Genomic DNA, 13,022 nt, shown 5'->3' on the forward strand with positions numbered 1-13,022 from the left:
CTGGAGGACCCCCCAGGGAGAGAAGAAAGTGGGCTCACTGAGGAGAAATCTCTGGAAACCCGGAGATCTGGAAAACCTGGAGAACAGAGGGACAGAGTGGTTTGCAAACGGACAAACACAGCTTGTTCACCTAATAGAAGCGGAGGGGGCCCCAGGACCTCCAGTGACGTGACCACGCCCCACAGCTGGCAGGGGTCAGGCCCCTCTCTCGTTTATCTGGACAGACTCCATTAGGCCCGTTAACCTCCTTCATTAACCCTCCCGTGAGGACGCCTGCTGGGGAGGGAGAGCCACGCGTCAGCCGGGGGACAGGAGGGCAGCAGGCGGTGTCCCCCAGGGCTGGCCCTCACAGCACCCCCCTCCAGTCCCAAGGCCATGAGCTGGCTTCACCCTGAACCCTACCCTCTGAACTCAGGAAGGAGTGGTGTCTGACTGGTGCCTCGTCTGTGGTTTTATCTTCTTTCTGAAACATTTTAGGTGTTGGCCACCTCCTCCAGACACATCATGGACTGTTTTTCCTGGCCCTACATTCTCAGTTTCCTGCCCCTCTGATTCCTTACCTGCCTCCATCATTGTCCTTCCCCCCGGGGACCCCTAAATGCAGGCATTCCCCCAAGGCTCTATTATTGGCCACCTCTCCTTTGCAAATTCTCCCTTGGGATGCCACCTACCCCGCCCCCACCATGGTCCAAGTATCACGTGAATAACTCCCGTCTCTGCATCTCCAGCCCTGACTCCTTCTCCAGACTCCGTCTACGCCAAAGTTCTGCCATGTGACATCCCTGATAGGCTCAGGGTCCATCCAGGCACCAATACCAGCTCCCGCCATCTTGTTCAAGGCAACTCATCCTTCTGGCGCCCAGGTCCCAAGTATTGATGTCTCCTTTGATCCTTGAATTCGGCTCATGACCCACATCCAATCCAAGACCAAGGTACAGGAGTCTCCTGGATCTGTTTCCGGACAAAACAGGTGTCAGTGATGACATTCAGTGGCACTGAGAGAGAGAATCCCAGAATCCCATGTTGGTTGAGTCTCAACTCACTGAAAAGCAGGGCTATCTCCAGCCACCGAGCACCGTTCTCTCCCAGGAGACATTCGGGTATTCTCCAGGGATCCTCCTTGGGGTTCACAGACACCTCAAAGAAATCCCATGAGGGCATGTGGCTGACGGGGGCCATACATCAAAGGTTGCTCCTTCCCAGTCAGGTGGCCACTGAATAAATGCAAATGATCAGCTCCACACAGCACATGCAACACCGGGGACACACGGTTCCACACGTGGCAAACAGGTATCGGAGGGTGAAATGCGTTATGCAGGCTGCAGAGGTGACGGCTACACACAACAATCTGAGGCATCTCGGCGGTAATTTCCTTCCCTCTTACCGGCAGCTGGTGGGATGAATGCAGGTGCCCCTGTGGTACATCATTTGATGGGACACCTGCAGCTAGGAAGTAACCACGATGCAGAATTAGAGAAACCAAGTCGACAGGCAGACTGGACATCCGGACACGGCCCCTCACCCGGCCAGCAGAGTCCACATCTATGCGGGCTGGGGAGGTGACTAGGGCCGTGGGTGCTGGGGGGGGTGGGGGGACATCTCCCCAGATGTTAGTATTGACGACAATGATGCACCCCATGAAGAAATAAGCAACTCAGGATTGCATGCAGAGGGCAAAGCCTCGTGCCCCAGTGGAGCCCACGGAACACGACTAAGGAGATTTACTGGCTTCCCTAGAGGATCATGTTTCTCTCCTTGTTTGATGGTCGATCCCTCATGGACAGCCAAAGTTGAAGTTTCCAGGATAAAGGACAAGCACCCCGTCGCCGTGGTGCCTATCTGCTCACCACGCTGTCTGAGGAGAGCCCGGGTCCCACGTGTGGCAGCAGATGTCAGAGCGGGACCTCAGAGCCCCGGTTCCCCTCCTGGGGGGGAGACGTTGTCAGGGGACATTGATCCTAATGGGGACACTCAGAGTGAAGAAACCTCCTAGGGCTCCTTATCAGAGATTCTCAAAGGAGAGTGTGCGTGAACAACATGCTCAGGACGTGGTAGAATGCAGATGGCCATCTCCTGCCCAGAGTTCCTGGCTGCGCAGGGCTGGAGCCCACACTGGTGATTGGTCATCAGGCACTGCTGGCTGAGAAGGTCCCCTGTGACGCTGATGCTGCTGGTCGGGGGAGCCCGCTTTGAGGACCAGGGGGTGTCACGCTAGAAGACCAACCTACCAAGCTGGTAGTGGACCCAGTCCTCTGCACCTCCCCAGAGAGTTTGGGGCAAAGGAGCAGGCCCTCCAGCAGGCTGAAGGGGACATTGAGGCGACCAAGGTCAAGCTTGCTCGATCATGTGACCAGACACCTGCCCCCCTCTTCGGTCAGGATGACAGAGACCCCAGGTTGTAGATCAGGAGGGCCCTCCTGCGTCCTTGTCGCTGCAGTCTCACCATCTGGGTGGAAATGCACTCCCGAAACCGTCCCCGACCCCATGCCAGCCTCCACTCGGGGAGCAGGGATGCAGCGGTGGAGGCCGGAGCTGCTTCCTGGGGCCGTGATGGGGACAATGGGACAACAGGGCACACGGTGCTGCGGGGTGAGCACACAGCTGCTCTGGGCGGTGAGAGCTGGGAGCCTGGTGGAGCCGGGCTCAGACAGCGGAACCGGTGCTTCTGCTGGAAACCAGGGCTGGGACACTGGCTGACCCGGAGCCAGGCTGCAGGGAGGGTGGGAGAGGCCAGGACACCGGGGGGGCGGGGACAGGCCAGCCTTGCAGTATGGCACTGCCTCCTCCCGCCAGGGAAGAGAGACAGACGTGCTCCCTGACCCGGGAGGCCCTTCCTGCCCCCCGGTGCTGCCCTCGCCGGCGTCCAGAGGCTGAGAAGGCCCAGGAGGCCCGTAGCCACTTGTCAGTTTAATTCACGGTGTTTGGGATTCATTACAGAATAATTGTCTTATCGATTTGCGGCTGACATATTTACTGCTTTTGCTTTCAGATCAGAAAAGATGCAGTGTAGCTAAAGCAACTTTAATTATGTGGGTGCTTGGGAAGAGTTGCCGGGCATTTCAAATACTTTATTTTAAATTCTGGAACATGGAAATGACCGTCCATGACAAAATTTCAGGCCAGTGGGACGGGTGCCCTGAGAAGGCTCTCTGCGTTCTCATACCTCAGGCCCCTTCCCTGCCCCCAGCCTGGCCCCTGGGCGAGGGTCCCCTGTGCACCCAACCCGCCGGCCGCAGGGTGCACTTGCTCACACGTCCCCTCTTGTTCCGGAAGCCTCATTCCAGCTGGGACACCTATTTATCTATGATGCACTCAAGGGGGAGGCGGCCCTGGAAGGGCACCCTGCATGGGGGTTCGAGAGCATATGAGGACACTGCCGCCCCCACCCACGCACGTCCCGGTGCAGGAACCAGAAGGCCGGCGGGCTGCACGCTCGCTCGGTCAGACAGAGTCCTGGGGCCAGTTCGCGGACGGGAGGGTGCCGGGGCCAAGCAGAGCAGGGAGTAAAGATCCTGCCCTGGGTCGGGCACATCAACCCCCCCCACAGATGGAACCCGGTCAGGTCTAAGCAAGGCGATCCGAGGTGGTCCCAAGGCACACGCGCCCTCGACTGGGGCCACTCTGAGGCCCTCCCAGTACTGGGCGTGACGATGACCAGGCAGGCCCCCAGCTGCTCGACCTGGCTTCGCACAACCCAGTCAGAGGTTGGAGGCTGTAGGACAACATGGAACCCCCCACCACCTCGGTGTCTGGAAGTTACTATCAGGTGCCGAAAATAACCAGAGGGTTTCCACGGACAGTCCGGCTGGGTCACTCACAACTGCCCAACTTCCTGCCATGGCCCACAGAAAGCCAGGACGAAGCCTTGGGAGGAGGAGGAGTTCTAGAAGTTTCTAGAAGTTTCTAGAACTCCACCGTGGGAGCCTGCCTTGTGGACTCCTCACACAGTTTCTGGCCGGCGTTTGGCAGACGCTGCCTGAAAAAAGGCCCTCAGCCACCAGAGTTATGAGATGTGACTCCAGGAATCCGGAGAGAAACCAGCTCCTCTGCTATTTCACTTCTTTCCGGAGCATCAGGACGGCCAAGAGTCTGGGGCTCCCCGGGAGAGGGCACCCCCGCATCTGGGGACAGCCCTGGGGGCCCTGACCACTGGCCGGGGTCAGGCCACCTCCTCCGCAGTGGATGTCCCCACGGGCGGCCTCGTTCACTCCCTCCACCACCGCTCACTGAGCAGAAAACTGCCTTGAGTCGTGTCCAGTTCCGTTCAGTCATTCATTCTCCTGCCCAGTAAGTGCCAACGGGACTCCTGGGAGCCGCGGGCGTGTGTGCCAGGAGCTGGCGTCACAGAGCAGGTGTCACACACACACTGGGAGGACAGCGGGGGGAACGGGCCGGGTGTGGCCTGCAGACACGGAAGACGGGGTCCAGCCCGAGGAGGCGCGGGGAGGGGCACACGGGTGATCCGGGACGAGAAGGATGACGGGCATTCGCTGGCGTTGCTGGATCCGCACGCAAGCCACGCCCTTCTAGTAACGGAGCCTGCATTTTCCCTGGAGCGCCATCGCCTCCGTCGTTCTGTGCGGTGGGGGCTGGCTCCTCCCCTCAGCTGGGACGGCTCTGTGACCCAAGCCCGGCTAACCGCATCATCAGATTCCCCTGCCGGAGACTCACCCGGCGGCGGACACGGAGCCCTGGGCGGAGCACGACACTCTTGATTTTTCACCTAAATGGCTGAGAAAGAAGAGCGCTGAGCTTTCTAGAAGATGCAGGTATTCGTGAGACTCGGATCCCACATGGAGACCCACGGCCCGAAAAGGGAATCAGATTTGTGAGGCAGAAAGGGAAGACAAAACCGCGGTACTGTCACAGCAGCCCCTGATCGAGCCACGTCTGAAGCCGTCACCCTGGACGTTTCTGTTATACGAGGCAGTGAAGGCTAGTATTTGCGAGAGCTGCTTTGAGTTGTGTTTCTGCCACTTGAGATCGTATTACGACAAAGACAAACCTGCCTGGTAGTTTTCAATGCCATGTCAGGGTCTGCTTGGGGACGGGGAATTGGAAGAAACTCTCGTACTAATAACGAAGATTTAAAAACTTGCTCCGGATCAGCGTTTCCCAGAGCTCTTAGTCATTCTGTACAAAGAGCCCCAAGTTCAATAGCACCCTGGGGAGCTCTGGCCTGACCACGGGGAACCTCTCTCTTCTCCTCTTCTAGAGGACACTGGGTTGCTTAGAGATTTTGTGAGCTAATGTGTTTATGAATCTCAAACAGGGAGGGAGAGACACAGCACTTCCCAGCCGTTGTCCTGGGAGTTTGTTTTGAGGGCACACACGGAAACACAGCGTCCTCCACGCACACGCACACGTGCACACACACGAGAATTTGGAGGTGAAGCCGTAGGAATCCAAGTCTATTTCTGGAAACCACCTACTCTGGCTACAGGGGACATGGCGCATCCTCGGGGCTCTGTCCGTTCGGCACCTGAGCACCTGAGCCTCTCTGTCTGCTCCCCTGCAGTGAAGGGAAGTGAGCAGCAGAGGCTCCCGGCAAGATGCTAAGACGTCTGCAGCGGAAGCCTCACACAGTCGCCCGAGGAACCGCCAGCCTTGTGCCCGGTCAGAGTGTCTGCTTCCTGGACACGTTTTCCCAGCTCAACCACATCTCGGTGCGACATTCTTCCATCTGGGATCCGACGCCCACGCGTTTGCCCCACGGCTCTCCCGCTTACTGGGTCTCCAGATACTTGGGAGACGGTCTCTGTACGGAGGAGGGGCCAGGTCACAGGGTAGTGGCAGTGACAGACGGCCTGTCCGAGAAGAGGGCCCCCACTCTCTGTGGTCTCTGAGGCACGCGGCAGGAGCCCAGCACCTGGCTGAGTGTGTGTGTTCAGAGGCGGGAGAACGAGGCTGAGGAGACAGCCAGCAGGCAAGTCTTGGGCTCTGGGGCCACGGGATGCCTGGCTCTGTTCCCGGGGCTGCCCCAGACCCACTGTGTGGCCTCAAGGAAGTTCCTGACCCTCTCAGAGCCTCCAGGGTCTCCCTATGGAAACAGGCTGTGAATGTCTGGCCCTCAAAACAGCTTTCCTTGGACTCCACAAGTTCTGAAATTATCTGTTAATGTGTCATACTTTCAGGTGGATCAAGGTTGACCCCCCCGCCCCCCACGACACCAGTTGTCCTACACTCCGCTGTTTTACAGGTTATGTGTCCTGTCTGGTCTTGAGGACACATGGGTGTGCAACCCCATTAGGTGTCTTCAGGGAAAGCATTCGTGAAGAACAGAGCCCTGGTTTTCATAACACAGCCCCATCCAGGTCATCATACCGTGACGTCACCCTTGCCTTGTCAACAGCACCTCTATTCCAAATAGATTCAGGCTGGAATAAAACATATGAAACATTAAGGGAGTAAGGTAACGCAAGGCCGGCAGAGACTCTGTGTCCACCAACATCCGTCCCTCCTTCCTCCTCTCAGTATGACACCCAACGTCTGATGCTAGCTTACCCAGCTCTCTCCAGACACTACATTTTCCAGAAGCTTTGCAGAGAATACATTTCTGACCACGCCCTGTAGAGACTACATTTCCCAGCATTCCTGGCAGAGACCGTCTTTCCCAGCATCCCTTGCAGAGACCACACTTCCTCCCATCCCTGGTGGAGACCATCTTTCCAGCATCTCTCGTGGTGACCACCTTTCCCAGCATTCCTTGCAGAGGCCACACTTCCTCCCATCCCATGCAACCCTCAGTGATCCCGGCTACAGCATCCTGCCCTGAGCCAGTCCCACGTCCCCTTGTGTAAGGAAGCACCTTGCCTTTCTGGGCCACCTGCACGTGTACTGGGAACCGTCTTCAGCCAGCTCTGAGGAGTCCCCAGGCTGGGGGCGACTCCCTGCTGACCACGGCCCCTCTCCTACATTGTTTCTCTCGGGCACTGCCGTGTTCTTTGTTCCCTTGTTTGCTGCCTGTCCCCCACCGCACTGTAGGGACGATCAGAGCAGGGGTGTCCCCTGAATCCTCCCCAGGTGTTCCAGACTTTAATAAATACCTGCTGAATGAACAAATGAATGAATGAGTCTTTGTGAGGCCTGGGCCATGGTTCTGCATGTGGGGGACCCAAAGGTGGGACCTGCCCTGGGGGAACTCATGGTCTGTGGCCAAAGCACGGGGACAAGGGAGGGGGAAAAATGCAGCAAGGGCACCCGAGTTGTGCCGGCAGGACAGGAGCCAAGAAAGTGTCTGCCCATCCAGATCGGATGACACCAGCTGAGTCAGTGGCCACCAGACAATGTCCAGGATGTGGAACCCATGGGACGTGGGAATTGACCTGAGAGCCAGGGTCTCAGGGGGTCAGGAATGGATCCTGGTTGGCGGGCTGGGGGGACATGGTGCTCACACCTGGGCCACCACCTCAAAGCTCACGTGGAAGGAAACAAGGTGATGTTGGAGGATAAGGAGGCTCAGACCTCAACACTCAGGCAGCACCAGGGATGCCTTGTGGCAAATGCAAGAACTCAGGGTGTCATTATGTAGCCCAACCCTCCAGCAGGAAACAGGGCCTCGTATGCGCACCATGACTCCTTGGTGTGGACAAGAACAAAGTTAAAGACACAAGCCAGCAGGTCTTTACCATTATTGCCCCAGGGGAGTTTCCTTCCTCTCCTGCCCTCCCAGGGTGCCGAGAAGAATGAGGATAAAGACTGCCACCTACCCCCTTCTTTTTTTAAAAAAAAAATTTTTTTTAACGTTTATTTTTGAGACAGAGACAGAGCATGAACAGGGGAGGGGCAGAGAGAGAGGGAGACAAAGAATCCGAAACAGGCTCCAGGCTCTGAGCCATCAGCACAGAGCCCGACGCGGGGCTCGAACTCACGGACCGTGAGATCGTGACCTGAGCCGAAGCCAGACACTCAACCAACTGAGCCACCCAGGCGCCCTGCCACCTACCCCCTTCTACCCCACCTGTCTCTGCCTCTCCCACCTGCCCCCCCCTCCCCACAAGAGTAAGGGAGAAGAAACAAATTTGCCAGTGGCCTGGATGGAACCCTGAGTCCTACTGTGTCTGGGGGGCCAAGCAGAGAGATGGACCCACGTTTCTGGTAACGCAGTTTGAGCTCCTGGATCCGGGCAGACATGCAGCCAACACTTAGCCCCTCAGGATCGGGTCTGAAGGGACCAGTCGCCCCGTGGAGCCGGTTCAGGGCCTCTGACGACGGGGCCCACCTGTCCTGCCCCAACCACGAAGCCCCTGCCACGGGCGCATGGGCACCTCATTCCCGCCCTCCCCCTTTGCAATTTCTAGAAGGAAACCTCAGAGAAAGGAAGCCCCGTTTCCTCCGAAACAATCACCCGAACTCCAAACACACTTCTTTCCATCACCCTCTGTCAGGACGCCTGGTTACCAAGGCAACCACGAGACTCACTGCACACTTTCCTTTATTGTTTCCCGAGACTTTATTAAATATTCCTCTGCCTTTCAAGTCCCCCACCCAAGATGGGAGGCATCCTAATGACTGTTCACGGGTGTTTCCCGCTGGAGGGAGCTCCTGTGGAAACACGTGCCTGTGTCCTGCCGTCTGTCCAGGCTGGGAACCCGGATGGGGCTGGAGTCTGTCACTGGCAGTGACCTGTACTGCCCACACCTGACCCGAAACTCACTTCTGTCTTCCCGGCCTCCCCCACCCCTGGATTCCCAGCCACACCTCCCTCCCTGGTGGCTATTTCCAGTCTCGGGCCGGAGTGTCCTTCATGGGTTCTTTAATGCTATTTAACCAAAATGGAGTCGTCATGATGAATTATGGATCAAACATTCCCTGACCCGAGCTGCTCAGGGGGGTGGGGAGGGGACAGTAAGAGCCAGGAAAGTGGTATCTGTGTGACCCAGGGGTGACGCTTCCTGACGACCCTGTGCCCTCCTGTTGCCACATTCGATTTCGCTTGCCATTGACAGACAGGTCAGGGGGTCAGGGGAAGGTGCATTAGCTGTCCCCTGAGCACCGCCCCCCCAAGTCTGTGATTCTTGATTTTATCAGATACTACTCACGCTCGTGAGCACTTAAGACAGCGCAGGGGTGTCTAGGATTATGAAAGTGTAAGAACACTCAAGAGGTTCAGCCATCGGACAGAATCTTGTTTGACCTCGAGGTGATGGGTGGCCTTTGACCTAAGCTCCTAGCATCGCACCTCCTGGTTGTAAGTGTTCAGAAGTGGGTTCGGTTCACCTCTTGGGGTGGAGAATCTGGTCCATCAAATTTTGTCCCTGGAGACAGGGACAAGTGGTCTGGGGACCAAGGACAGGAGACTGACTTTTCCCACAACCCTTTACATACTTAGATGTTTTCCTCTGCATTTATTATCTGCTTCAAAAATAAAGATACTATTAAAAACACCCAGCCAGCTGATGGTGAGGTGTCTGATGAGTGTGGCAATTATAAGACAACCCTGCCAACAACTCGTCTGTGCACACCGCCTGCTGGAACACGGCGTCCACGACTCTCTCAGGGACAGTGCAGCCTGGCCCCGGGGGACCGTGGCAGAGACACATTCAGACTCGTGTCCTCCTTCCCAAACCCTTCTTCATCCTCGTGATCCTTCAGGATGATCCCCTGTTTACCTGAGACGGGCTCGAGTCTCTGGCACCGGTGAACGATGACTCCAGGCACATCGTGGGGCCTTCTGGGGACTATCGCAATGTCGAGCAAAGAGGGTGCCAAACATCAGCCTTCGTCTTGGGAGGAAGAGAGGGAGGCTGACCGTAAGTTCTGCTGCCATGACGAGTGTCTTAGTCCCCTCGGGATGCCGTCAGGACCCCAGAGCCTGTGGACGTACAAACAACGCACACTGGTTCCTCACGGTTCTGGAAGCTGGGCGCCCCGGCTCGAGGGGCTGGCAGATTCAGTGCCCGGGGAGACCCCCCTCCTGGCTCACAGATGCCGTCTTCGTGCTGTGCCCTCACGTGGTGGGTGAGGGCAGGGGTCCCAGGGGTCTCTTTTACAAGAACACGAATCCCATTCACGGGGGCTTCACCCTCATGACCTAGTCGCCCCCCAAAGGCCCCACCTCCTAACACCATCACCCTGGGGGTTAAGATTTAAACATGAATTTGGGGAGGACCCAAACTTTCAGACCATGGCGACCCGGGTTTTGTTTTTTCTTGGCTGCAGTCATTTTTTTTTTCACCCTGGCAAACGTCCCTGTGGCATAATTTGTTAGGGCCTTCCATATACTGTGATATATTCACGTTTTTCTTCCCAAATTCAGCGTGCCGGTCACAGGAACAGGAGAAAAGTAATTATTGCATTTGTCTGACAAGGATCGCTGGAACAGACGAACGAACAAATACAGAAGGTCTGTAATTGAGAACACCGCGGTCCTCATGCAGAGCTCCCCGCCGAATTCATCATCTCGGGCGGGTCCGTCCTCACTTCCAAGACTGTGTGTTCCATTTGGCCTCTAGGCGCTTATCACATTCGTTCTGTTTTCATTAGGTCGCTTGCTTGTCTTTCCACAGGACAAACCAATGAGAAATTAAAAACAGCTTAGAAGCATGTGCTGGTGCCATTCAAACGTTTCGGGAAGCGCTGGGAACAAACGGCAGAAAATCTATGCACGTTGTCACCCCAAAATGAGGTAGGAGGCTGAGTGTTAGCAGCAGGCCGTAGCGGACGTGGGAGGGCAGGGGACTGGCCGTGGGCCGGGTCCTGCGGGAGGGTGGTCCCCAGCAAACCACGCCCCCCAGCACAGAGTCTGCAGCAAGGGTCGCCTGGGGGAACGAGCTGGTGCCTGGGACCCCGACGGACTCAGACGATGGGTCCCCCGGGAAGCTTTGGGGGCACAGCAGAAAAACACAGTCGTGTTGTGCTGGCCTGAAGGAAAGCGCAAAGGGAAAGAATCTCTTTCGAGCTGAGGTGTCTTGCCTGCTGGGGGATCAGGAGGCCTTTCTGTCCGGGGCCTCCCTCGGGGCCGACATTTCTGAAGGCAGGTTCAGCCTCGCTGGGCTGCAGTGGGGAGGTGGCCGCACCGGGGGTGGGGGGCGGGGAGGAGAGCTCTCTGTCCCTGGCTTGGGCAAACCACTCTCCTGGGTGGCCTCGTCCTCTGTCTCCCCGCTTCCCTGTGAGGGGACGGAAGGTCCCCACGGGGAGCTGAGGAGTCCTGCTGATCACCGAGAGCAGAGCTGAGACCCACTCATCAGCGACCCCTGGACCACCCAGCTGCACATAAGTCCCTGGAACTTTCTTTATTCAAGGCCCACGTTCTCTGCTTCACTCTTGCCCATTTGCATGAGAGTCTGTCGCTTAGGGAGAGAGCCCTGACTGATTCCAACAGGCTTTCTCCTGCAGGCGACCTGGAAAGAGTCCCGCTGGTTGGCACCTGCTGGGAATCTGCCTCCACTGCCAGCCGTGCTTCCTGGGATGGCCTCACTGACCCCCCAGGGCCCTGTGATAGGTTCTGTCGTCCCATATCCAGACGGGGAGACTGAGGCTGGAAGGAATTAAAATTCTAGCCTGACAGCCTCTAGCTACCAGAGGGGGAGGCACCCAGGAACGTGCACGCGCTGCCCCCAGCCCGGGCACCCGGGGGGTCTCAGTCGGTTGAGTGTCTGACTCTGGCTCAGGTCATGATCTCACAGTTCGTGGGTTCGAGCCCCACGTCGGGCTCCGTGCTGACAGCTCGGAGCCTGGATCCCACTTTGGATTCTGTGCCTCCCTCTCTCTCTGCCCCTCCCTTGCTCACGCTCTGTCTTGCTGTCTCTCTCTCTCAAAAATAAAAACGAATAAAAAAAAAGAACTACAAATTTAACTCTCTGTGTGCATCTCCTGTACATCATACACATTGAATTCTACACCTTCCATGTTTAAATCTCCATACACCCCCAGACTTTATCAAATTCCTTGTTTCTTTATTACTTATTTATTTAATTTGAATCCAAGATAGTTAGCATGTAGTGCAATGATGGTTTCAGGAGTAGAATTTAGTGATTCATCACCTACTTACAACACCCAGTGCTGATCCCAACAAGTGCCCTCCTCAATGCAACAGGCGGGGGCCTGACCAGGACTGCCTGGCAGGAGGCAGCAAGCTCCACTCCTGTCCCAGTGAGGACTGGAGCCCTGACCGCAGCCCCATAAGCCAGGGAGGGTCCCACAGCTTCTTAATGTTTACAGACAAATGAGACACCATATTCCTCCACCAGCAAGAACTAGGTTTCACTCACTCACTGTTCTACCAACGTCCTAACTTATAAAAATACCTTCTCCACACTTCTTAGCACGTCATCCCTACCACCTGTTACCATGACAACGCACACACCCTAATGAGTCAGGTTCATGAATACCTGTCGCTGATGGTGAGAGTTCCCCCAACTTTCATCCATCACCATTTCACGTCTAGGCTCTCAGCTCTTACGGAGTTCTCAATGTTTCCACAATCCTAAATGACCAGGTATTTCCCTCAGAGGCTAGGCCGTATCCATGGGTAACTTAAACCCCATACACATGGGGAGCGTGCGGGAGGAAAGAAGCAGAAAAATCAGCTTTCGTCTCAGAAAATGAGCTCTGTTCCAGGAAGACTCTGCTTTGCTGCAGACATCACAGGGAACAGATGAATTACATATCCCCTCCTCCTCCACTCAATGCACTTCTCACTGAGTAATTATTTAATACTTTGTTCCATTTTTAGGAAAAAAAAGTAGACACACACCAGGGCCTGGAGATTAAGCTAATTAGCATCGGGGTGGGAACTCGGCTGCTTTGTGACTTTTGTGTAACAAAGAACAGAACAAAAAAAGCTTCTTTAAACTATTTAATGTGAGACCTCCACATTAGCCACCGATTTCTCCAACTCAGATAAATTAAAAGAAATTTGCATCAGCTCTTATTCTACAATGATCTGCAAAAGAATCACTAGATTTCAGATCCAACAGGACAAGGAGAGGGAGAAAAGAGAGAGACGGGATTTCCACCCTCAGCCCCATCATACTTCCTGGAAAATGAGGGAAGCCATTGATACAAAGGTTCTCTGATAA

The 13,022-nt window shown here is 55.9% G+C and overlaps 1 long non-coding RNA gene across 1 annotated transcript; it reads right to left on the reverse strand.

Moving 5' to 3' along the window:
- Positions 1-3,064: 3,064 nt before the first annotated feature.
- On the reverse strand, positions 3,065-11,241 carry LOC128313844 (uncharacterized). Its single transcript, XR_008294847.1, has 3 exons — positions 9,612-11,241; positions 5,433-6,377; positions 3,065-4,723 (listed from the first exon to the last, which is right to left on the reverse strand). It is a non-coding gene; the product is annotated as an uncharacterized LOC128313844 (long non-coding RNA).
- Positions 11,242-13,022: the final 1,781 nt, after the last annotated feature.

This window comes from Acinonyx jubatus, unplaced genomic scaffold, assembly GCF_027475565.1.
Source record: "Acinonyx jubatus isolate Ajub_Pintada_27869175 unplaced genomic scaffold, VMU_Ajub_asm_v1.0 scaffold_98, whole genome shotgun sequence".
In the NCBI taxonomy this organism is placed as follows: domain Eukaryota; kingdom Metazoa; phylum Chordata; class Mammalia; order Carnivora; family Felidae; genus Acinonyx; species Acinonyx jubatus.